At 40.5% G+C, this 26,424-nt stretch overlaps 1 pseudogene; it reads right to left on the reverse strand.

Moving 5' to 3' along the window:
* Window positions 1-6,937: 6,937 nt before the first annotated feature.
* LOC112654103 (olfactory receptor 9K2-like) lies at window positions 6,938-7,887 on the reverse strand (annotated as a pseudogene).
* Between the last annotated feature and the right edge of the window lie 18,537 nt (window positions 7,888-26,424).

Genomic DNA, 26,424 nt, shown 5'->3' on the forward strand with positions numbered 1-26,424 from the left:
ACAATCTCCACGTTTAAAAATTTTTTCCAATCACATATGTTCCTCATTTGGAAACTAGAGATAACAATAGTATCTTCTCATAGAGTTGCTGTGTGGAAGATGACAGAAGAGTAGGGTCCCCAAGTCACCTATCCCCACCAAATTACCTAGATAACCTTCAAATCATCCTGAAAATCTATGAATTCGGCCTGAGATTTAAAGAGAGAACACCTGGAATGCTACAGTGAGAAGAGTTCACGCTTCTAACAAGGTAGGAAGACGGGGAAAAAGAAATAAAGAAACAAAAGTCATCCAAGGAGGAGGCGCCCCGCAAGGAGCCAGGCTAAGGCCTGGGCGAGTGTCCCCAGGACAGGAGAGCCCCAACCCGGAGAAGCAGGAGCTTCACCAATCTTCCAGGATGGAAAGGCGCTAGCAGGGAGTTGGAGCAGGACCCAGGAGGGCGGGGATGCCCTCAGGCTCCCTGGGACACTAACAAACACCTGTGCCCCAGGGAGAGCACCACACCCCGCGGGGGAGCTCCCTAAAGGGCTGCAGCACATGCACAGCTGGACCCGGGAGCAGCTCGGAGAGGCTCGGGCAGTGGCCCCGCACAGTGGGGCATGCATGGCCCCAGAGGAGCTCAAAGGGGCTCTGGCAGAGGCTCCGCGCCGAAGGGGCTGTGGAGCCAGGAGCACGAATCTAAGAGTGCAGGCCTGGGAGCACAGGGCACCAGGGACACAGCATAGAATCTGGCGCTCCCCCCCGGGACAGGCAGAAGCCAGGAGGGCACAGGACAGCAAGGACACACCTACCCCAAGCTGAGGAGGTCAGCGGCCCCCGTCCCCTGAGCATCCAAGCCCCTGCAGACTGAGAGCTCCGTAGTTACTGCGGGAGCTGAATCCAGGGCTCAAGAGCTGGCCACGCCACTGTTGCTGTTCCTCCTGGGGACTCACCAGATAAACAGCTTAAACATCTTTCACTGAGCCCTGCACCAGGCAGGAGGCAGAGCAGCTCCCCCAAGTGCTAACACCTGAAAATCAGCACAGCAGGCCCCTCCCCCAGAAGACCAGCTAGATGGACAGGGAAAAAACAAATTATTGACCAAGCGGCACTGGAAAGTTCCAGGGGAAGACGAGGGACTTACAGTACACAGAATCAGAGGATACTCCCCCTTGTGTTTCTGTTTGTTTGTTTGTTTGTTTGTTTTTTATTTCTGTCTGCTTCCCTCCCTTTTTTTCTTTTTTTCTTCTCTCTTTTTCTTTTTTTCTCTTGTTTTCCTGTTTTCTTTTTCGTTTTTCCTTTTCTTTCCTTCTTTCTCTTCTCTCTTTTTCTAATTTTTCCAATGCAACTTGTTTTTGGCCACTCTGCACTGACTAAAATGACTAGAAGGAAAACCTAACCTCAAAAGAAAAAATCAGAAACAGTCCTCTCTCCCACAGAGTTACAAAATTTGGATTAAAATTCAATGTCAGAAAGCCAATTCAGAAGCACTATTATAAAGGTACTGGTGGTGCTGGAAAGAAGCATAAAGAACTCAAGAGACTTCATGACTGAAGAATTTAGATCTAATCAGGCAGAAATTAAAAATCAATTGAATGAGATGCAATCCAAACTAGAAGTCCTAATGACGATTGTTAACGAGGTGGAAGAACGAATGAGTGACATAGAAGACAAGACAAGACATTATGTGGAGAAATATTAGATTAACAGCAGACCTCTCCACAGAGAACTGGCAGGCCAGAAAGGGCTGCCAGGATATATTCAGGGTCCTAAATGAGAGAAACATGCAGCCAAGAATACTTTATCCAGCAAGGCTCTCATTCAAAATGGAAGGAGAGATAAAGAGCTTCCAATACAGGCAGGAACTAAAAGAATATGTGATCTCCAAACCAGCTCTGCAAGAAATTTTAAGGGGGACTCTGAAAATTCTCCTTTAAGAAGAAGTCCAATGGAATAATCCACAAAAACAGGGACTGAATAAATATCATGATGACACTAAACTCCTATCTTTCAATATTAACTCTGAATGTGAATGAGCTTAATGACCCCATCAAGAGGCGCAGGGTGTCAGACTGGATAAAAAAGCAGGACCCATCTATTTGCTGTCTACAAGAGACTCATTTTAGACAGAAGGATACGTACAGCCTGAAAATAAAAGGTTGGAGAACAATTTACCATTCAAATGGTCCTCAAAAGAAAGCAGGGGTAGCCATCCATACATCAGATAAACTAAAATTTACCCCGAAGACTGCAGTGAGAGATGAAGAGGGACACTATATCATTCTTAAGGGATCTATCCAATAAGAGGACTTAACAATCATCAATATATATGCCCCGAATGTGGGAGCTGCCAAATATTTAAACCAATTAATGACCAAAGTGAAGACATACTTAGATCATAATACACTTCTACTTGGTGACTTCAATCTAGCGCTTTCTACCCTCGATAGGTCTTCTAAGCACAACATCCCCAAAGAAACAAGCGCTTTAAATGATACACTGGACCAGATGGATTTCACAGATATCTACAGAACTTTACATCCAAACGTAACTGAATACACATTCTTCTCAAGTGCACATGGAACTTTCTCCAGAATAGACCACATACTGGGTCACAATTCAGGTCTGAACCGATACCAAAAGATGGGGATCGTCCCCTGCATATTCTCAGACCATAATGCCTTGAAATTAGAACTAAATCACAACAAGAAGTTTGGAAAGACTTCAAACACGTGGAGGTTAAGGACCATCCTGCTAAAAGATGAAAGGGTCAACCAGGAAATTAAGGAAGAATTTAAAAGATTCATGGAAATTAATGAGAATGAAGATACAACCATTCAAAATCTTTGGGATGCAGCAAAAGCAGTCCTGAGGGGGAAATACATCGCAATGCAAGCATCCATCCAAAAAATGGAAAAAACTTAAATACAAAAGCTAACCTTACACCTAAAGGAGCTAGAGAAAAAAACAGCAAATAGATCCTACACCCAAGAGAAGAAGAGACTTAATAAGATTCGAGCAGAACTCAATGAAATCGAGACCAGAAGAACTGTGGAACAGATCAACAAAACCAGGAGTTGGTTCTTTGAAAGACTTAATAAGATAGATAAACCATTAGCCAGCCTTATTAAAAAGAAGAGAGAGAAGACTCAAATTAATAAAATCATGAATGAGAAAGCAGAGATCATTATGAATACCACGGAAATACAAACGATTTTAAAAACATATTATGAACAGCTATACGCCAAAAAATTAGGCAATCTAGAAGAAATGGACGCATTTTTGGAAAACCACAAACTATCAAAAGTGGAAATGAAAGAAATTGAAAACCAGAAGAGGCCAATAACTGGGGAGGAAATTGAAGCAGTCATCAAAAAACTCCCAAGACACAGAAGTCCAGGACCAGATGACTTCCCTGGGGAATTCTATCAAAAGTTTAAAGAAAACATACCTATTCTAATACAGCTGTTTGGAAAGATAGAGAGAGATGGAGTACTTCGAAATTCATTCTATGAGGCCAGCATCACCTTAATTCCAAAACCGGACAAAGACGCCACCATAAAGGAGAATTACAGACCAATATCCCTGATGAACATGGATGCAAAAATTCTCAACAAGATATTGGCCAATAGGATCCAACAGTATATTAAGAAAATTATTCACCATGACCAAGTAGGATTTATTCCTGGGACGCAAGGCTGGTTCAACACTCGTAAAACAATCAATGTGATTCATCATATCAGCAAGAGAAAAACCAAGAACCATATGATCCTCTCATTAGATGCAGAGAAAGCATTTGACAAAATACAGCATCCATTCCTGATCAAAACTCTTCAGAGTGTAGGGATAGAGGAACCATTCCTCGACATCTTAAAAGCCATCTATGAAAAGCCCACAGCAAATATCATTCTCAATGGGGAAGCACTGAGAGCCTTTCCCCTAAGATCAGGAACAAGACAGGGATGTCCACTCTCACCACTGTAATTCAGCATAGTACTGGCAGTCCTAGCCTCAGCAATCAGACAACAAAAAGAAAGAAAAAGCATTCAAATTGGCAAAGAAGAAGTCAAACTCTCCCTCTTCGTCGATGACATGATACTCTACATAGAAAACCCTAAAGTCTCCACTCCAAGATTGCTAGAACTCATACAGCATTTTGGTAGCATGGCAGGATAAAAAATCAATGCCCAGAAATCATCGGCATTTCTATACACTAACAATGAGACTGAAGAGAGAGAAATTAAGGAGTCAATCCCATTTACAACTGCACCCAAAAGCATAAGATACCTAGGAATAAACCTAACCAAGGAGGTGAAGGATATATACCCTAAAAACTATAGAACACTTCTGAAAGAATTTGAGGAAGACACAAAGAGATGGAAAAATATTTCATGCTCATAGATTGGCAGAATTAATATTGTGAAAATGTCAATGTTACCCAGGGCAATTTACATGTTTAATGCAATCCCTATCAAAATACCATGGAATTTCTTCAGAGAGTTAGAACAAATTATTTTAAGAATTGTTTGGAATCATAAAAGACCCTGAATAGCCAGGGAATTTTAAAAAAGAAAATCATATCTGGGGGCATCACAATGCCAGATTTCAGGTTGTATACAAAGCTGTGGTCATCAAGACAGTGTGGTACTGGCACAAAAACAGACACATAGATCAATGAAACAGAATACAGAACCCAGAAGTGTACCCTGAACTTTATGGTCAACTAATATTTGATAAAGGAGTAAGGACTATCCATTGGAAGAAAGACAGTCTCTTCAATAAATGGTGCTGGGAAAATTGGACATCCACATGCAGAAGAATGAAACTAGACCACTCTCTTGCACCATACACAAAAATAAACTAAAAAATGGATGAAAGATCTAACTGTGAGACAAGATTCCATCAAAATCCTAGAGAAGAACACAGGCAACACCCTTTTTGAACTCGGCCACAGTAGCTTCTTACAAGATACATCCACGAAGGCAAAAGAAACAAAAGCAAAAATGAACTATTGGGACTTCATCAAGATAAGAAGCTTTTGCACAGCAAAGGATACAGTCAACAAAACTAAAAGACAACATACAGAATGGGAGAAGATACTTGCAAATGACGTATCAGATAAAGGGCTAGTTTCCAAGATCCATAAAGAACTTAATAAACTCAACAGCAAAGAAACAAACAATCCAATCATGAATTGGGCAAAAGACATGAACAGAAATCTCACATAGGAAGACATAGACATGGCCAACACTCACATGAGAAAATGCTCTGCATCACTTGCCATCAGGGAAATACAAATCAAAACCACAATGAGATCCCACCTCCCACCAGTGAGAATGGGGAAAATTAACAAGGCAGGAAACCACAAATGTTGGAGAGGATGTGGAGAAAGGGGAACCCTCTTGCACTGTTGGTGGGAATGTGACCTGGTGCAGCCACTCTGGAAAACTGTGTGGAGGTTCCTCAAAGAGTTACAAATAGAGCTACCCTAGGACCAGCAATTTCACTGCTGGGGATTTACCCCAAAGATACAGATGCAGTGAAATGCCAGGACACCTGCACCCCGATGTTTATAGCAGCAATATCCAGAGGAGCCAAAGTGTGGAAGGAGCCTTGATGTCCAACAAAAGATGCTGGATAAAGAACATGTGTTCTATGTATACAATGGAATATTACTCAGCCATTGGAAACCACAAAGACCCGCCATTTGCTTCAACGTGGATGGAACTGGAGGGTATTATGCTGAGTGAAGTAAGTCAATTGTAGAAGTACTATAATTATATGGTCTCACTCATACAGGGAATATAAAAATAGTGAAAGGGATTTTAAGGTAAAGGAGGGGAACAAGTGGGAAAAATTAGAAATGGAGACAAACATGAAAGACTCCTCTATCTGGGAAATGAACAAGGGATAATGGAAGGGGAGGTGGGCAGGGGGTGGGGTCACTTGGTGCCAGGCACTGTGGGGAGCATTTAATGGGATGAGCACTGGGTGTTATACTATATGTTGGCAAACTGAACTTAATAAAAACAAATGAAAAGAAAAAAAAAAGACTATTCACCTGCAAAGACTGCACTCTTTTCATATATTCTATAAATGTCTCTTTTTACTGGGTTTCCCTGTAGCATTTTTAGTTCTCTAGCCTGCTACTGTCTCCTTATCTGATTTTGAGCTTAACTACAGGAATTAATTATACCTAGGGATCTTCATAAAGCAAAATGTACATCAAAATTCAATAAATATCAATTTGATGAATTAATCTTAAGACATAAACAATATAAATGAATTATCCTTATTTTTGTTTCATTTTCATTACAGTTTTCTTTTCAAAAAGAATTTTCAAGAATTATTTAAGTCATGGAAAACTGTGAAATATGTGTTTCATTCATTGAGTCTCTAGACCATTAAGAGTGACTCGACTGTCACCCTTAGGACTGTGTGCACTGCCAAGTATCTGATTCTTTCACACAGCACTCAGAGATTATTTCAGTAAATCTGATATTTTATTCTTTCTTCTTATCATATTAGACTTTGTTACTTCTACCAATTATATACATATTGTATAACACTGATCACTGGCTCAAGATAAACAATACAAACCAAACATCATCCTCAGAGTACCAGCAACAAAGCTGGAATATATTTTCCCTAAACTTGAAATACACAGAAACCATGATCATTACCCAATAAAGATGAAGTACAGAGAAAGCCATTCCACTTCAAAATCAACAGGCAGGCGAATATTATCCAAATGTATTCTTCAGCTGTAAGGCTATGGAATTCTTTTTTTTTTTTAATTTATTTTTTTATTGGTGTTCAATTTACTAACATACAGAATAAATAAATAAACTTTTTGAAATTAAGTATTTCAAAATCATTGGATGCATTCTTTGCATTGCTGCCTTCCCAAATTGTCATAATATCCAGATCTTTCAGTTATATCACTGTTAAGATAGAATTAAATAAAAATATTTTTCCCCAGGATCTTTCTCAGAGCCTCTTTGACATCTTTGTTTCTCAGGGAGTAAATCAAAGGATTCAACATGAGTGACTAATGTATAACATAAGGAGCTACTTTACTCAGCTCAGGGAATCTGTCAGGGATGAAATACATTAAAATGATGGCACCGTACAGGACGCTCATGACTCCTAGGTGAGAGCTGCAAGTGGAGAAGGCTTTCTTACATCCCTCAGTGGATCTTATCTTTAGAACTGTGGACACAATATACATATAGGACACGAGAATGACAATGATGGTAGGCAAAATAATAATGCTGCATAAGGGAAAGGAAACTATCCTATGAAAGTAGAGATCAGAGCAAGTAATCCTTTGAAGTGGACGGTCATCACAGTAAAAGTGGTCGATGGCTCGGGAAGCACAAAAGGACAAAGTAAATGTCATACTCGTTTGAAGAACCGAGCTGATGCAGCCACAAAAATGGGAACCAGCCACCAACTGAATGCAGAGGCGCGTTGACATCTGGACAGAGTAGAGGAGTGAGTTGCAGATGGCAATGAAGCGGTCATAAGCCATGGCAGCCAGGAGAAACCCCTCAGCCACAATGAAGAGGGCAAAGAGAAAGAGCTGAGTCACATGCCTGCAAAGGAGATGGACTTGCTCTCAGACCAGAAGTTGATCATAGCCTTGGGCGCTATTACAGAGGAATAGAAGAGGTCAATGAAGGAGAGGTTGCCCAGGAGGAAATACATCAGTGTGTTCAGCCTGGGATCACTCAGGATAATAGCCACCATCCCAACACTCCCCAGCAGGATCATGGCATACACAGGCAGGAAGAGCAGGAAGAGGAGAATGTAGAGTTCGGGGGAGACCCTGAAGCCTACAAGAATAAAGTCAGTCACGTCAGAGTGATTGCCGGTTCCCCTGTCACCCATGGCAGAAACTGGAGAGAGGCACAGGGAAAAATACACAAATGAACCTGGGCTTTGAACCTACCTACAAATAATTTCTTACAGTATTAGGATTTATAAAGTTTTTCTATAGTCATTATTTATTAACCTTGTAAATCACTGTGATTTGAATTTAAGCCAATTGCAACTCATGATGAAAACAAAGGCTCGTTTTATGTCTGTGTTTTCTATAAGCAGTGGAATTAGATCTTTTTCTTCTGTGTCTAATGCATTGCAGTTCCACTCAAATGCCTTACACATTTGCAAATGTCTCTTCTGTGTATGTTTCTGACTCATGATTTCTGCAATAAATTCAATGTCATGAAACAAAGTTTGCAAGAGAGCACAAATAATAAATGACATTTGAGAAATAATTCTGGAGTCTGAGTTTGGAGATTTTAGGAGATTCAGTAACCCATGTTAGGAAAACTTAACTTTGAAACTGATTTGTATGACATACTGGCAGATGTAAAGAAAGTCATTAAATTTAAGGGGGGTCCTGGGTGGTTCAGTCAGTTAAGTAATCCATCTCAGGATTTGGGCTCAGGCTATGATCTCAAGGTTGTGAGATTGAGCCCCAAGGGGTTCCATGCTCTGTGGGCAGTCTGCTTGTCCCTCCCCTTCCCTCCACTTGCTCTCTCTCTCTCTCTCTCTCAAAAATATACATACATACATACATACATACATACATACATACATACATAAAATTCTTTAAAAAAACTTAAGAGGTACAATTACTTTCTGTGGATAATGGAAACTTTGAATTCTGATGTAAGTTATTTACTCACTAAGATCAAAGTTGTCTGGAAACAAACACAAAAATTATTGAGACTCACATGATAGGATTTCTCTCCAGATGGGCCTCCAAAGCACTTTAATAAAGATATTTTCCCTCCATTTTCTCAGCCTGCAACTTATGAATTTTTCTTAGAAGAGGCCTACAGCTAGTCTAGATGGAAGATTTACTTTAGAAAAAGATACTGAACAAGATACATATGAGGGATTGATGATGCTTTTATATTTACCTGGGATATAACTTTCACAGTCATTATACCTCATTGACTAGACAGCTCAACTCAAGTTGTGAACAGGGATTATCCCTCCTTCTCCCCTTTAGGGACCTATTATGGGTGGTTCTGCATAGATGACAGTAGTAACAATAATAGCAAACAAATATGTGGCACTTTATGTGCCAGATACTTTTCTAAATGCTTTCAGAGAAGCTCATTTAACTCATACAACAGTAAGATAAGGTGAGCACTATTGTATTCCCTAGTTTCCAGATGAGAAAACTGAGGCATCTGCTGTAGTGGAATCTGTTGAAAGCCTCCTACTAACGAGGGTAAGAATGGGGATTTAAAGCTAATAAGCCAGACTTAGAATACGAGCATTCTTCATCACTGTGAGACCATCTCTGATAACAAGCCATTCCAGTGCCTTCCGCAGTGGTGCTTCTATTCATACAGTTTAGTTGAAGTTTCTTATCTCACAATAAATTCCCCAATTTTTCAACTTGGGTTGAAGTATGTTTGCATACAACATGCCCTCAAGGATACTGGCTATTATTGTGATATTTATATTCATATTAAATATTAATAATTTCTTCCTTAAGATCAAAACTTCAACTTGTCCCCCGCATATCTTCAGCATAACTTTTGTGTCTGCAAATGGCAATTGATAGATATTTATTAGATAGATATATGTTGAATGATCATCGAACATGCAGAGTCAGAGAAAATTATGGACTGTGTAATATAGCAGTTGTTAGCATGGGATCAGGTTTAAATAGTGGTAAGTTTCTGTGCTGCTTCTCTAATTTTCTAAATGGCACCTTAGACAAGTGACTTATGTGTAGAGGCTGGTTTTGGGCAACAGGCTTGAGCAATGGAAGCTTGAGCAAGGTAAGCATGTCTGAGGTGACCCTGAGCTGACCCTAATAGGCTCTTTAAGCCATAAGACCTAACTGACCAATGGACTACTTACAACCAGGCACAGTTAAGAAAAAACAGAGAATTCTGTACATCCCCATACTCTCTCACTCCACCCTGTAACTGTGTCGCCTCATCACCAGTCAGCTGGTGGCAGGCAGTCTTTCCTTTGCTGTCCTGTCCCCTGCTCCCTTGCAGTGTAGTCAACAAACTTCTATCCCCCTGGTTCTGCCTCGAGTGAATTGTTTCCCTGCCATTCCCCTGGGCCCCGTCCAATTGGGATGTCACTTGCCTACATTCTTGTATAACTTCATGTAACTATATGGCAGGTTACTATTCCACTGTATCCTCATGTAAAGGAGGGATGCAAACAATCTAACTGGCAACGTTTTCATGAGGGTATACACTGAGATAATGGCTGTAAATAACTTAGCACCATTAATGACACAATAAGCACTTGACAAATATTAACTATTGTTGATTTTATGATATCTTTCTGCACTAATTCCACAATACATGCCAAACCAGTCAATGCTAACTAGCTTGAAAATTAATAATAAAAAATGAGCTTTTTGAAATAAACCATTCTGATTTGAGGGAAGAATCGGAGAACTGTTAAAAGTTTAGAAAGAATAAAGAAATCTGAAAGAAGTATAATATTTTGTCAGAGAAAGATGACCAATGGAAAAATGGCATGGGGTCTTATTGTTTTATTTTTATTATTCAACAGCTCCATCAAAAATCGAATCTGCAAATAACTGTATTGAAGCAAGGAAACTAAAAGGACCCCATGAGAGAAAAAGCCGTTTTGTTTTGTTAATTTGCTTCTTTTCCTGCTTTTATTCTTTCTAGGACGTGCACCCCCCACCTGACTGTACACATGCCTTGTAATGAAAACAGCCTATCTCTCTTCTGTAAAAGGGAAAAGGAGTTAGTGATTCACTGGAATAAATAACATCTAAGGAAAGGCCTAGTGAGAATGATCTCAGGAAGCTATCATATGCATGTTCCAGACAATCAGAACTAGGCATTTTTGTGCCAAGAGACCCTGGTTCCAAGGAATAATACCTGGACCCTTGTTTTTGTTCTAACAAGTTCCTAGTTGTCTGAGAGTACACAACCAGCAGATCACCACCCTCGATAAAAACCTCAGATTGAGAACAAAGATGAGACTCATGATCTTTTTCTCTTTTGAGTCTCTGAGACACTTTCTGTCTGTATAGGGAGAGAGAAACTCTCTTGGCTGGTCCTGTGGCACCCACCTACTCCCCACCAACCCCAGATCCTCAGAGCTGGCCTGCTGGTATCAGTATTACAAAGAGCAACTTTAAGTAGACTATACTTAGGTCAAAGGAAGCATACGACACTTAGGCCATGAAAAGGGAGCCTGAAGTGGTCATGAATATTTATTTATTTATTTTAATAAATTAATTTTTATTGGTGTTCAATTTAACAACATACAGAATAACACCCAGTGCTCATCCCGTCAAGTGTCCACCTCAGTGCCCGTCACCCACTCATCCCCACCCCCCGCCCTCCTCCCCTTCCACCACCCCTAGTTCGTTTCCCAGACTTGAGTCTTTATGTTCTACCTCCCTTTCTGATATTTCCCACACATTTCTTCTCCCTACCCTTATATTCCCTTTCACTATTATTTATATTCCCCAAATGAATGAGAACATATACTGTTTGTCCTTCTCCGATTGACTTACTTCACTCAGCATAACACCCTCCAGTTCCATCCACGTTAAAGCAAATGGTGGGTATTTGTCATTTCTAATGGCTGAGTAATATTCCATTGTATACATAAACCATACCTTCTTTATCCATTCATCTTTCGATGGACACCGAGGCTCTTTCCACAGTTTGGCTATTGTGGACATTGCTGCTAGAAACATCGGGGTGCAGGTGTCCCGGCGTTTCATTGCATTTGTATCTTTGGGGTAAATCCCCAACAGTGCAATTGCTGGGTCGTAGGGCAGGTCTATTTTTAACTCTTTGAGGAACCTCCACACAGTTTTCCAGAGTGGCTGAACCAGTTCACATTCCCACCAACAGTGTAAGAGGGTTCCCTTTTCTCCGCATCCTCTGCAACATTTGTTGTTTCCTGCCTTGCTAATTTTCCCCATTCTCACTGGTGTGAGATGGTATCTCATTGTGGTTTTGATTTGTATTTCCCTGATGGCAAGTGATGCAGAGCATTTTCTCATGTGCATGTTGGCCATGTCTATGTCTTCCTCTGTGAGATTTCTGTTCAAGTCTTTTGCCCATTTCATGATTCGATTGTTTGTTTCTTTGGTGTTGAGTTTAAGAAGTTGTTTATAGATCTTGGAAACTAGCCCTTTATCTGATATGTCATTTGCAAATATCTTCTCCCATTCTGTAGGTTGTCTTTGAGTTTTGTTGACTGTATCCTTTGCTGTGCAAAAGCTTCTTATCTTGATGAAGTCCCAATAGTTCATTTTTGCTTTTGTTTCTTTTGCCTTCGTGGATGTATCTTGCAAGAAGTTACTGTGGCCGGGTTCAAAAAGGGTGTTGCCTGTGTTCTCCTCCAGAATTTTGATGGAATCTTGTCTCACATTTAGATCTTTCATCCATTTTGAGTTTATCTTTGTGTATGGTGAAAGAGAGTGGTCTAGTTTCATTCTTTTGCATGTGGATGTCCAATTTTCCCAACACCATCTATTGAAGAGACTGTCTTTCTTTCAGTGGATAGTCTTTCCTCCTTTATCAAATATTAGTTGACCATAAAGTTCAGGGTGCACTTCTGGGTTCTCTATTCTGTTCCACTGATCTATGTGTCTGTTTTTGTGCCAGTACCACACTGTCTTGATGACCACAGCTTTGTATACAACCTGAAATCTCGCATTGTGATGCCCCCAGATATGGTTTTCTTTTTTAAAATTCCCCTGGCTATTCGGGGTCTTTTCTGATTCCACACAAATCTTAAAATAACTTATTCTAATTCTCTGAAGAAAGTCCATGGTATGTTGATAGGGATTGCATTAAACGTGTAAATTGCCCTGGGGAACATTGACATTTTCACAATATTAATTCTGCCAATCCATGAGCATGAAATATTTTTCCATCTCTTTGTGTCTTCCTCAAGTTCTTTCAGAAGTGTTCTATAGTTTTTAGGGTATAGATCCTTTACCTCTTTGCTTAGGTTGATTCCTAGGTATCTTATGCTTTTGGGTGCAATTGTAAATAGGATTGACTCCTTAATTTCTATTTCGTCACTATCATTGTTAGTGTATAGAAATGCCACTGACTTCCGGGCATTGATTTTGTATCCTGCCACGCTACCGAATTGCTGTATGAGTTCTAGCAATCTTGGGGTGGAGGCTTTTGGGTTTTCTATGTAGAGTATCATGTCATCGGCGAAGAGGGAGAGTTTGACTTCTTCTTTGCCAATTTGAATGCCTTTAACGTCTTTTTGTTGTCTGATTGCTGAGGCTAGGACTTCCAGTACTATGTTGAACAGCAGTGGTGAGAGTGGACATCCCTGTCTTGTTCCTGATCTTAAGGGAAAGGCTCCCAGTGCTTCCCCATTGAGAATGATATTTGCTGAGGGCTTTTTGTACATGGCTTTTAAGATGTCGAGGAAAGTTCCCTCTATCTCTACACTCTGAGGAGTTTTGATCAGGAATGCATGCTGTATTTTGTCAAATGCTTTCTCTGCATCTAATGAGAGGATCATATGGTTCTTGGTTTTTCTCTTGCTGATATGATGAATCACACTGATTGTTTTACGAGTGTTGAACCAGCCTTGTGTCCCAGGGATAAATCCTACTTGGTCACGGTCAATAATTTTCTTAGTGTGCTGTTGGATCCTCTTGGCTAGTATCTTCTTGAGAATTTTTGCATCCATGTTCATCAGGGATATTGGTCTGTAATTCTCCTTTTTGGTGGCGTCTTTGTCTGGTTTTGGAATTAAGGTGATGCTGGCCTCATAGAACGAATTTTGAAGTACTCCATCTCTTTCTAAATTTCCAAACAACTTTAGTAGAATAGGTATGGTTTCTTCTTTAAATGTTTGATAGAATTTCCCTGGGAAGCCATCTGGCCCTGAAATCTTGTGTCTTGGGAGGTTTTTGATGACTGCTTCAATTCCTGGTTATTGTCCTGTTCAGGTTTTCTATTTCTTCCTGTTCCAGTTTTGGTAGTTTGTGGCTCTCCAGGAATGCGTCCATTTCTTCTATATTGCCTAATTTATTGGCGTATACCTGCTCAAAATATGTTTTTAAAATCATTTGCATTTCCCTGGTGTTGGTAGTGATCTCTCCTTTCTCATTCATGATTGTATTAATTTGAGTCTTCTCTCTCCTATGTTAAAAAGGTTGGCTAATGGTTTAATAACGTTGGCTAATGGTTTATCTATCTTATTAATTCTTTCAAAGAACCAACTCCTGGTTCTGTTGATCTGTTCGACAGTTCTTCTGGTCTCGATTTCGTTTTGCTTGAATTTTAATTAACTCTCTTCTTCTGCTGGGCGTAGGGTCCATCTGCTGTTTTTTCTCTAGCTCCTTTATGTGTAGGGTTAGCTTTTGTTTTTTGTTTTTTTTCTTTGCACCTGGGTTGAATTTTTTATTTTTTATTTTTTTTTCTAATTTATTTTTTTACTGGTGTTCAATTTACTAACATACAGAATAACCCCCAGTGCCCGGCACCCATTCACTCCCACCCCCCACCCACCTCCCCTTCTACCACCCCTAGTTCGTTTCCCAGAGTTAGCAGTCTTTACGTTCTGTCTCCCTTTCTGATATTTCCCACACATTTCTTTTCCCTTTCCTTATATTCCCTTTCACTATTATTTATATTCCCCACATGAATGAGAACATATACTGTTTGTCCTTCTCCGATTGACTTATTTCACTCAGCATCTCACCCTCCAGTTCCATCCACGTTGAAGCAAATGGTGGGTATTTGTCATTTCTAATAGCTGAGTAATATTCCATTGTATACATAAACCACATCTTCTTTATCCATTCGTCTTTCGATGGACACCAAGGCTCCTTCCACAGTTTGGCTATCGTGGCCATTGCTGCTAGAAACATCAGGGTGCAGGTGTCCCGGCGTTTCATTACATTTGTATCTTTGGGGTAAATCCCCAACAGTGCAATTGCTGGGTCGTAGGGCAGGTCTATTTTTAACTCTTTGAGGAACCTCCACACAGTTTTCCAGAGTAGCTGAACCAGTTCACATTCCCACCAACAGTGTAAGAGGGTTCCCTTTTCTCCGCATCCTCTCCAACATTTGTGGTTTCCTGCCTTGTTAATTTGTCCCATTCTCACTGGTGTGAGGTGGTATCTCATTGTGGTTTTGATTTGTATTTCCCTGATGGCAAGTGATGCAGAGCATTTTCTCATGTGCATGTTGGCCATGTCTATGTCTTCCTCTGTGAGATTTCTGTTCATGTCTTTTGCCCATTTCATGATTCGATTGTTTGTTTCTTTGGTGTTGAGTTTAAGAAGTTGTTTATAGATCTTGGAAACTAGCCCTTTATCTGATATGTCATTTGCAAATATCTTCTCCCATTCTGTAGGTTGTCTTTCAGTTTTGTTGACTGTATCCTTTGCTGTGCAAAAGCTTCTTATCTTGATGAAGTCCCAATAGTTCATTTTTGCTTTTGTTTCTTTTGCCTTCGTGGATGTATCTTGCAAGAAGTTACTGTGGCCGAGTTCCAAAAGGGTGTTGCCTGTGTTCTTCTCTAGGATTTTGATGGAATCTTGTCTCACATTTAGATCTTTCATCCATTTTGAGTTTATCTTTGTGTATGGTGCAAGAGAGTGGTCTAGTTTCATTCTTCTGCATGTGGATGTCCAATTTTCCCAGCACCATTTATTGAAGAGACTGTCTTTCTTCCAATGGATAGTCCTTACTCCTTTATCGAATATTAGTTGACCATAAAGTTCAGGGTGCACTTCTGGGTTCTCTATTCTGTTCCACTGATCTATGTGTCTGTTTTTGTGCCAGTACCACACTGTCTTGATGACCACAGCTTTGTAGTACAACCTGAAATCTGGCATTGTGATGCTCCCAGATATGGTTTTCTTTTTTAAAATTCCCCTGCCTATTCGGGGTCTTTTCTGATTCCACACAAATCTTAAAATAATTTGTTCCATGGTATTTTGATAGGGATTGCATTAAACATGTAAATTGCCCTGGGGAACATTGACATTTTCACAATATTAATTCTGCCAATCCATGAGCATGGAATATTTTTCCATCTCTTTGTGTCTTCCTCAAGTTCTTTCAGAAGTGTTCTATAGTTTTGAGGGTATAGATCCTTTACATCTTTAGTTAGGTTGATTCCTAGGTATCTTATGCTTATGGGTGCAATTGTAAATGGGATTGACTCCTTAATTTCTCTTTCTTCAGTCTCATTGTTAGTGTATAGAAATGCCACTGATTTCTGGACATTGATTTTGTATCCTGCCACGCTACCGAATTGCTGTATGAGTTCTAGCAATCTTGGGGTGGAGACTTTTGGGTTTTCTATGTAGAGTATCATGTCATCGGCGAAGAGGGAGAGTTTGACTTCTTCTTTGCCAATTTTAATGCCTTTAATATCTTTTTCTTGTCTGATTGCTGAGGCTAGGACTTCCAGTACTATGCTGAATAGCAGTGATGAGAGTGGACATCCCTGTCTTGTTCCTGATCTTAGGGGAAAGGCTCCCAGTGCTTCCCCATTGAGAATGATATTTGCTGTGAGCTTTGCATAGATGGCTTTTAAGATGTCGAGGAATGTTCCCTCTATCCCTACACTCTGAAGGGTTAGCTTTTGTATTTGAGTTCTTTCCAGTTTTTGAATGGATGCTTGTATTGCGATATATTTCCGCCTTAGGACTGCTTTTGCTGCATCCCAAAGATTTTGAACGGTTGCATCTTCATTCTCATTCGTTTCCATGAATCTTTTTAATTCTTCCTTAATTTCCTGGTTGACCCTTTCATCTTTTAGCAGGATGGTCCTTAACATCCAAGTGTTTGAGGTCCTTCCAAACTTCTTGTTGTGATTTAGTTCTAATTTAAAGGCATTATGGTCTGAGAATATGCAGGGGACAATCCCAATCTTTTGGTATCGGTTCAGACCCGATTTGTGACCCAGTATGTGGTCTTCTCTGGAGAAAGTTCCATGTGCACTTGAGAAGAATGTGTATTCAGTTGAGTTTGGATGTAAAGTTCTATAGATATCTGTGAAATCCATCTGGTCCAGTGTATCATTTAAAGCTCTCGTTTCTTTGGAGATGTTGTGCTTAGTAGACCTATCGAAGGTAGAAAGAGCTAGATTGAAGTCACCAAGTAGAAGTGTATTATTATCTAAGTATATCTTAACTTTGGTTATTAATTGGTTTAAATATTTGGCGGCTCCCACATTCGGGGCATATATATTGAGGATCGTTAAGTCCTCTTGTTGGATAGATCCTTTAAGTATGAGATAGTGTCCCTCTTCATCTCTCACTGCAGTCTTCGGGGTAAATTTTAGTTTATCTGATATAAGGATGGTACCCCTGCGTTCTTTTGAGGGCCATTTGAATGGTAAACAGTTCTCCAAACTTTTATTTTCAGGTTGTAGGTGTTTCTGTCTAAAATGAGTGTCTTGTATACAGCAAATAGATGGGTCCTGCTTTTTTATCCAGTTTGAAACCCTGCGCCTTTTCATGGGGTCATTAAGCCCATTCACGTTTAGAGTTACTATTGACAGATATGAGTTTAGTGTCATCATGATATCTATTCAGTCCTTGTTTTTGTGGATTGTTCCACTGGACTTCTTCTTAAAGGGGAATTTTAAGAGTCCCCCTTAAAATTTCTTACAGAGCTGGTTTGGAGGTCACATATTCTTTCAGTTCCTGCCTGTCTTGGAAGCTCTTTATTTCTCCTTCCATTTTGAATGAGAGCCTTGCTGGATAAAGTATTCTTGGTTACATGTTCTCATTTAGGACCCTGAATATATCCTGCCAGCCTTTTCTGGCCTGCCAGGTCTCCTTGGAGAGGTCTTCTGTTACTCTCACATTCCTCCCCATAAAAGTCAGGGATTTCTTGTCCCTCGCTGCTTTAAGGATCTTCTCTTTATCTTTGGAATTTGCAAGCTTCACTATTAAATGTCGAGGTGTTGAACGGTTTTTATTCATTTTAGGGGGCGATCTCTCTATTTCCTGGATCTGAATGCCTGTTTTCCTTCCCAGATTAGGAAAGTTTTCAGCTAGAATTTGTTCAAATACATATTCTGGCCCTCTGTCCCTTTCGGCGCCCTCGGGAACCCCAATTAAACGTAGGTTTTTCTTCCTCAGGCTGTCGTTTATTTCCTTTAATCTGTCTTCATCGTCTTTTAATTGTCTCTCTTTTTTCCTCAGTTTCCCTCTTTGCCATGAACTTTTCTTCTATGTCACTCACTCATTCTTCCACCTCGTCAACCCTCGTCATTAGGACTCTTAGTTTGGATTGCATCTCATTCAATTGATTTTTAATTCCTGCCTGATTGGATCTAAATTCTGCAGTCATGAAGTCTATTGAGTCCTTTATGCTCTTTTCTAGAGCCACCAGTAGCTGTATAATAGTGCTTCTGAATTGGCTTTCTGACATTGAGGTGTAATCCAGATTTTGTAACTCTGTGGGAGAGAGGACTGTTTCTGCTTCTTTCTTTTGAGGTGAGGTTTTCCTTCTAGTCAGTTTGCTCAGTGCAGAGTGGCCAAAAACAAGTTGTATTGGGAAAAGGAGAAAAAGAGAGAGAGAGAAGGAAAGAAAATAGAAAAAGAAAAAATAAAAAAGGAAGAAAAAGGGAAAAAGAGAAGAAAAAGAGAAAGAAAAAGAAAGAAAGGTGAAAAAAAAGGGTGGGGGAAGCAATCAGAAATCAAAAAAGAAAAAAAAAAACACACAGGGGAGTATCTTCTAATTCTGTATACTTTAAGTCCCTTGACTTCCCCTGGAACTTGTCCGTCTAGCTGGTCTTTTGGGGGAAGGGGTGTTGTGCTGATTTTCAGGTGTTAGCACTTGGAGGAGCTGCTCTGCCCCCTGCTTGGTGCAGGGCTCAGTGGGGGTTGTTTACCTCGTGAGGCCCCAGGAGTACAACTGCAGTGGCGGGGCCAGCTCTGGAGCCCTGGAGTCAGCCCCCGCAGTAACTCCGGAGCTCTCCGTCTGCAGGGCCTGGAGGCTCCGGGGCGGGCCGCTGATCTGCTCAGCTCGGGGCAGGAGTGTCCTTGTGGTCCTGGGCCCTCCCAGCCTCTGCCTGTCCGGGGGAGGCCGGATCCTGGGCTGTGTCCCGGCTCCCTGTGCTCTCGGCCTGTGTTGGATTCGCGCTCCTGGCCCTGCAGCCCCCTCTGCGGAGCCGCCGCCCGATCCCCTCCAAGCTGCTCCCAGGTCCCGCCGTGCGCGCTGCAGCCCTTTAGGGAGCTCGGCGCACTCTGCTGGGAGCGCAGGTGTCTGTTACTGTCCCAGGGAGCCCCAGGGCATCCCCGCCTTCCTGTGGTCCTGCTCTAACTCCCTGCGAGCCCCTTTCCGCCCGGGGAAGGTTGGTGCAGCTCCTGTTTCTCCTGGACGGGGCTCTCCTGTCCTGGGGACACTCGCCCCGGCCTTAGCCCGGCTCCTCGCAGGGCCCCTCCCCCTTGGAGGCCTTTTGTTTCTTTACTTCTTTTTCCCCGTCTTCCTACCTTGATAGAAGCATGAACTCTTCTCACTGTAGCATTCCAGCTGGTCTCTCTTTAAATCTCAGGCCGAATTCGTAGATTCAGGATGATTTGAAGGTTATCTAGGTAATTTGGTGGGGACAGGTGATTTGGGGACCCTGCTCTTCCGCCATCTTGCCCCTCCTCCGGTCATGAATATTTATTGAAAATAATTTATGCATTTGCTTTTAATCCTACCTAGAGGCAAGGACACTGGTCATTTTAATTTTCCAGATTTATTTCTATCAAACTCACTATAATGTTAAGTTTTTGCCTGAAGACCTGAAAAGGGAGTGTTTCTCCCAGAGTGACCAATAAACAAGTGGTTAATCTATGATATTTATAAAAGCTCACGTTTTACGATTTACTCTTGCCTTATCTTGTTTGGTAATTTTTCAGATCCTGACAATAAAACAGCAGAATTCTAATGCTTCTCTCTTGTTATTTTTTTAATTCTAGAAAGGATAAAGTTAATTAATGCCTATGCTAAAAGTGCTGTATAACCACAACGTCAAGGTAATATGAATCCCTTTCCCCCCAAATTTTCCAAATGCATATTTGTCATCCCAGTTCTCATAGTGAAATTGGACTAATTTCCCCTATTTCTCTGTTTAAATAACTGTCCCTTTCTTATTAGTTAATTTCTTGAACAATTCTATAGTCCTTTGTGGAAGAGACACAAAGTGAATTTTCCAAATGAGGCTTCACTAATACTGAAACAGTTCTAGGAGTTACATTCTATAGTCATGCAAAGGGAACCTTAGGAATCAACCCGCAGGATATTCTCTGTCCTGCATCCTTGGAGGCTGAATGCTTTTAACGAGGTAAAGTGGATTGTCTTGGATATGGAAGTAGAGGTCCTGAGCCATCTGGAATCTCAGAGAATCTACCAGAATATCAGCAGCAGTCAACCATACTGGTTGGCTCAGTCAGTTGGGCATCTGACATTTGATTTGGTCTCAGGGTCTTGAGAACAAGCCCTTTGCTGTGCTCCATACTCAGCATGCAGTGTGCTTATCTCTCCCTCCACTCTGCACCTGATTTCTCAAATAAAAAAATAAAATCTTTAAAAAAATATATCCCCACAGTCACTGTATACACTTTAGATAATTTAAAGATAGTTCTGTTTTAAAAAATCTCAAATTTTGGAAGCTAATTTTACATGAAGAAATTAAAGTATTTTTTAAAAGATTTTATTTATTTATTCATGAGAGACACAGAGAGAGAGAGAGGCAGAGACACAGGCAGAGGGAGAAGCAGGCTCCGTGTAGGAAACCTGATGTGGGACTCGATCCCCGTACTCCGAGGTCATGCCCTGAGCCAAAGGTAGATGCTCAACTGCCGAGCTACCCAGGCAACCCTAAAAAATTAAAGTATTAATCTAACTACCATAAATATACCTTATTAAATAGTAAGGAAAGAAGAATGGATAAAAAGGAAGAAAATAATGGAAGCTTGTAAAGTCCTCACATACACAACTGGTCAAAGGCAATAGTTGATGTTTTCATTCCATGCGTTTCTTGGTCTCAACAATAACCTCAGTATCCAGAAGCTATTCACCGGGTGGGATGACATAAACCTTCATTGATGAAGGATCTAAGCTCGTGTTGTCCTGCCATGTTGAACTGCTCTACTTGTTCATTAATATTTGCCATCAGTCATAGTAGTATTAGGAGGCATCCTGGAAAATTCCGTGGCTTACTGCTCTACCTTTCTCCCTCTCATTTCTTTTTTTTTTTTAATTTTTTTTTTTTTTTTTACTTATGATAGTCACACAGAGAGAGAGAGAGGCAGAGACACAGGCAGAGAGAGAAACAGGCTCCATGCACCGGGAGCCCGACGTGGGATTCGATCCCGGGTCTCCAGGATCGCCCCCTGGGCCAAAGGCAGGCGCCAAACCGCTGCGCCACCCAGGGATCCCCCTCCCTCTCATTTCTATTAATATTAATATCTTTTGCTAGTCAGTACCACTTACCCAAAAGAATGTTACAGAAATCCAAGTTCTTTTCATCACATAAAAGGCCAATAATCCAGAGATGAGCATTGACTGGAAAAGAATATGAGCTGTATTCAGGAGACCAGCCACCTCAGGGGAAGGTAGACTCTTGTCAAAAGGCCAAACCCAAAGTGTCTGCGTGGCACAGCATTTTTGTAGGGGTTTAAGGCAGTTAAAGGAATGCAGGGTCCATAATATTTCTTGATTACATGCAGACTCAATGGTGTCAGCTATAGACATTATCTCAGTGTTTGGAGGTTGTGCAAGTGGGTTTGATTCCTGTTTCATAATGTGCAGGAGTGCTCTGTCCTTTCTAGGAAAGAATGCATGATCTAAACAAATCAAATGTAAAGACTATTATGTTAAAGGGAGGGCCTGAGGCTGCTTCAAGTATAGTAAGCATTTGGTTTACCTGTTGGTTCATTTAAATAAGTATCCAGGAATTTGGAGTAACTGCTGTGTTCCTCAGTAAAATTATACCTTTGTTGACTAGTAAGTATACTAATTCATCAAAGTTCAATGTCATATGGGTAGCAAGAAAGAAACATAGAGTAGGTTTCATAGTGGGGGGGGTGACATTTCCACTTTAACCATTGTACTTGGACCAGTGATCTGATATGAAAGAAATAGCTTCATATATTGGTTGCTAATGCAGACCACAGACCATATCCTAGAGGCAATAACCCAATTTTGTAAAGTGTTGACAGCCGGTCGGTCCAACAACTGAGTCTTCAGCAAGTGACTCCACCTTCCAGAAGTTCACTGATGCTGTTTGATGAGGCGCATGCTAACTCTACTGACTCTCTTGGGCTGAGTGCATCACTTTACCTCCCTTCTTACAGAGTGCCTTGCACCAAAGCATTGGTGTAATATGGCATCATATTGAACATGACATGTGTTGAGTCCTGACAGGGTAGTATTGACAGAAGCAATGTGGGCAAGAAGGACAAGATAATATCTATGCTGGATCCTGGAGAAATAGATGAAAATTCATTCAATGAGCAGGGAAGGGAGTGTAAAAGTGTCTGAAAGATCATAAATTAATGGCTTCACCAAATTACTCCTCCTGACCAAATGTGTATTACTGAGAATTCCTTTGGAAAACCAATATTCTCAAGTCTCTTCTTACTTAGTCATGAGGCCCATCTACAAACAGATCACCTTGTCTGTAATCCTTTAATATTATTGCTTGAAGTTCCTGGTTATCACACTAAACCATCAGCTCACAGGGTCTAAATCACTATAAGTAATTGGCCTAGATCATATTCCTGGCAGTAGAACAAATATGTGGCTTGAAATTATATATATGTTTTTTCTTTTAGGTATTTTATTTTAATGAATTCATTTTTTATTGGTGTTCAATTTGTCAACATACAGAATAACACGCAGTTCTCATCCTGTCAAGTGCCCACCTCAGTGCCCACCACCCAGTCACCCCTACCCCCTGTCCACCTCCCCTTCCACCACCCCTAGTTCATTTCCCAGAGTTAGGAGGCTTTCATGTTCTGTCTCCCTTTCTGATATCTCCCACTTATTTTTTCTCCTTTCCCCTTTATTCCCTTTCACTATGTTTTATATTCCCCAAATTAATGAGACCATATAATGTTTGTCCTTCTCTGATTGACTTATTTCAATCAGCATAATACCCTCCAGTTCCATCCACGTTGAAGCAAATGGTAGGTATTTGTCGTTTCTAATGGCTGAGTAATATTCCATTGTATACATAAACCACATCTTCTTTATTCATTCATCTTTCGATGGACACTGAGGCTTCTTCCACAGTTTGGCTATTGCGGACATTGCTGCTATAAACATTGGGGTGCAGGTGTCCCGGCGTTTCATTACATCTGTATCTTTGGGGTAAATCCCCAGCAGTGCAATTGCTGGGTCGTAAGGCAGGTCTATTTGTAACTCTTTGAGGAACCTCCACACAGTTTTCCAGAGTGGCTGCACCAGTTCACATTCCCACCAACAGTGCAAGAGGGTTCCCCTTTCTCCACATCCTCTCCAACATTTGTGGTTTCCTGCCTTGTTAATTTTCCCCATTCTCACTGGTGGGAGGTGGTATCTCATTGTGGTTTTGATTTGTATTTCCCTGATGGCAAGTGATGCAGAGCATTTTCTCATGTGCCTGTTGGCCATGTCTATATCTTCCTCTGTGAGATTTCTCTTCATGTCTTTTGCCCATTTCATGATTGGATTGTTTCTTTCTTTGCTGTTGAATTGAATAAGTTCTTTATAGATCTTGGAAACTAGCCCTTTATCTGATAGGTCATTTGCAAATATCTTCTCCCATTCTGTAGGTTGTCTTTGAGTTTTGTTGATGGAATCATTTGCTGTGCAGAAGCTTCTTATCTTGATGAAGTCCCAATAGTTCATTTTTGCTTTTGTTTCTTTTGCCTTCGTGGATGTATCTTGCAAGAAGTTACTGTGGCCGGGTTCAAAAATGGTGTTGCCTGTGTTCTCCTCTAGGATTTTTATGAAATCTTGTCTCACATTTAGATCTTTCATCCATTTTGAGTTTATCTTTGTGTATGGTGCAAGAGAGTGGTCTAGTTTCATTCTTCTGCATGTGGATGTCTAATTTTCCCAGCACCATTTATTGAAGGGACTTTTTTCCAGTGGATAGTCTTTGAAATTATATCTATTAAGAACATTTTCCTGGGGCGCCTGGGCAGCTGTCGGTTAAGCATCGGACTCCTAATTTCAACTCTAGTCATAATCTCAGGGTCGTGAAATGGGGCTCCTGTTGACCTCCAGGCTGGGCAGGGGCTTGCTTGGGATTTTCTCACTGACCCTCCACCCTGCTACCCCTTCCTCTCTTAAAAACAAAACTAACAAAACAAAACCAGTTTCTTTACCAGTGTCATTAGGGAACAACCAACTTGAATTGTATGGGAATGCTGCAGGAGTAGTCTATTTCCAGCTGGTGCTCATGTTACATGTAGCACCATCTATACACCTGGCTCAGTTTATTTTCTCCTGAGAAACTGTGAATACAGAACATCCCAAATGATCATAACTGTAGGCTGAAATTAACGTGGTATTTTGATGGTTTTCTGTCCCACATTTTTGTGTTTCATCCATTTTGAATTTATTTTTGAGTATTTCATAAGTGGCTCAGTTTCTTTCTTTTGCTTCCTGCTGTCCAGTTTTCCCAACACCATTTGTTGAAAAGGCTGTCTTTTTTTAAAATTTTTATTTATTTATTCATAGAGATGCAGAGAGAGAGAGAGAGAGAGGCAGAGACACAGGCAGAGGGAGAAGCAGGCTCCATGCAGGGAGCCTGATGTGGGACTCCATCCAGGGTCTCCAGGATCACGCCCTGGGCTGCATGCGGCGCTAAACCGCTGCGCCCCCGGGGCTGCCCAAAGAGGCTGTCTTTTTACAGTTGGATATTCTTTCCCACTTTGTGAAGCAGCCCAAGTGTTCATCAACTGACGGATGGATGAAGACGTGTTAAGTATGTGTATATCTATATGTCTATATGTATTAGTGGAATATTGCTCAGCCATAAAAAGACTGAAATCTTGCCATTTGCAACAACATGGGTGGAGCTAGAGAGTATAATTCTAAGAGAAATAAGTCAGAGAAAGACAAATACTATATAATTTTACTCACATGTAGAATTTAAGAAACAAAGTAAATGAGCAAAGGGGGAAAAATAGAGAGAGGGAGGCAAACCAAGAAACAGACTCACAACTATCGAGAACAAACTGCTGGTTATCAAAGGAGAAATCAGTGGGGGGATGGGTTATATCGGTGATGGAGATTAAGGAGGGCATTCGCTGTGATACATCACTGGGTGATGTATAGAATTGCTAAATTACTATACTATAAACCTGAAACTAATATTACACTGTATGTTAACTAACTGGAATGGGGAAAAAAACTAAATGGAAAAAAAAATGCATTATATTCTCAATCTGATTTAGCCATAATCTGCCTTCAAGCAATGGAATATGAATTACTGAGATTTATTATCATTTTGGTAATCTTTAATTTACGATATGCCACATTTTGGGATGCAAGAAAAATGTCTTTTATACATGTAGGAAATGTCCTTGGATGTATTATTATATGACTAAAATACTTGTGATAGTTTTTAAATTATTCTTACCTGAACTTCTATTTCTTTTCTATCTTGTGACTTTTTCATGCAAAATTGCAGAGATCCAAATTCTTTTTTGTTTCAGGCTAGGAAAGAAAATGTATCTTAAAAAATTAAAACTATCAATGACAAATCCAGAATTAAACATCCCAAACAGTGTTTAATCCCCGATAAAATAATAACCTCCTTAAGCACCACATGGCCATGTTTTTTGTTAATGGCTTTGCCCACAGGTCTATAATTTTAACTACCTATTATTAACGTTTTCTCTTTCTTTAATATGATTTTATTTGACAACTTTGTATCTGTTTTCCTGAATACTGAGTGAAGACGATGAACCAGGATCCTCCTTGGTTCCCTTAGAGTATTACAGATATTTTTACACCAAAATTAAAATAAGTGCCAATGGATCTTGAAATCAAACTACGTGAAAATTTCTGCCTCTATGCTGACAAGTTTTGCAACATTTGAAAGAAAATGGGAGCAAAATGGAAATTTAAGATGACTAAGAAGACCTTCAAGTCCCCGATGATCTATAGAAATAGCAGAAGCCAGAATCCATGAAAGTCATAGTTTTTTTTTTCCTAATCATAATGAAACTATTTCAGACAATTGCAGCATAAAGTTTTTCAGAAATTTGGAGGAAGAAGTCCCTCTGAGGACTGAAAATAAGTCAATTATACTTTCATACAAAGAGCCAGCGCCAGGGTCATCCCATGAGGACTACACCACAAACAAATGCTCCCTCTTATTTCTTCCCTTGTCAATACTCTAAGGACAATTACAAAGTTATTTTGAGCAAGACTTTTTGTTAGAAGGTATTTTTCTTTATAGTAAGCT

This window comes from Canis lupus, chromosome 3 (assembly GCF_003254725.2).
Source record: "Canis lupus dingo isolate Sandy chromosome 3, ASM325472v2, whole genome shotgun sequence".
Taxonomy (NCBI): domain Eukaryota; kingdom Metazoa; phylum Chordata; class Mammalia; order Carnivora; family Canidae; genus Canis; species Canis lupus.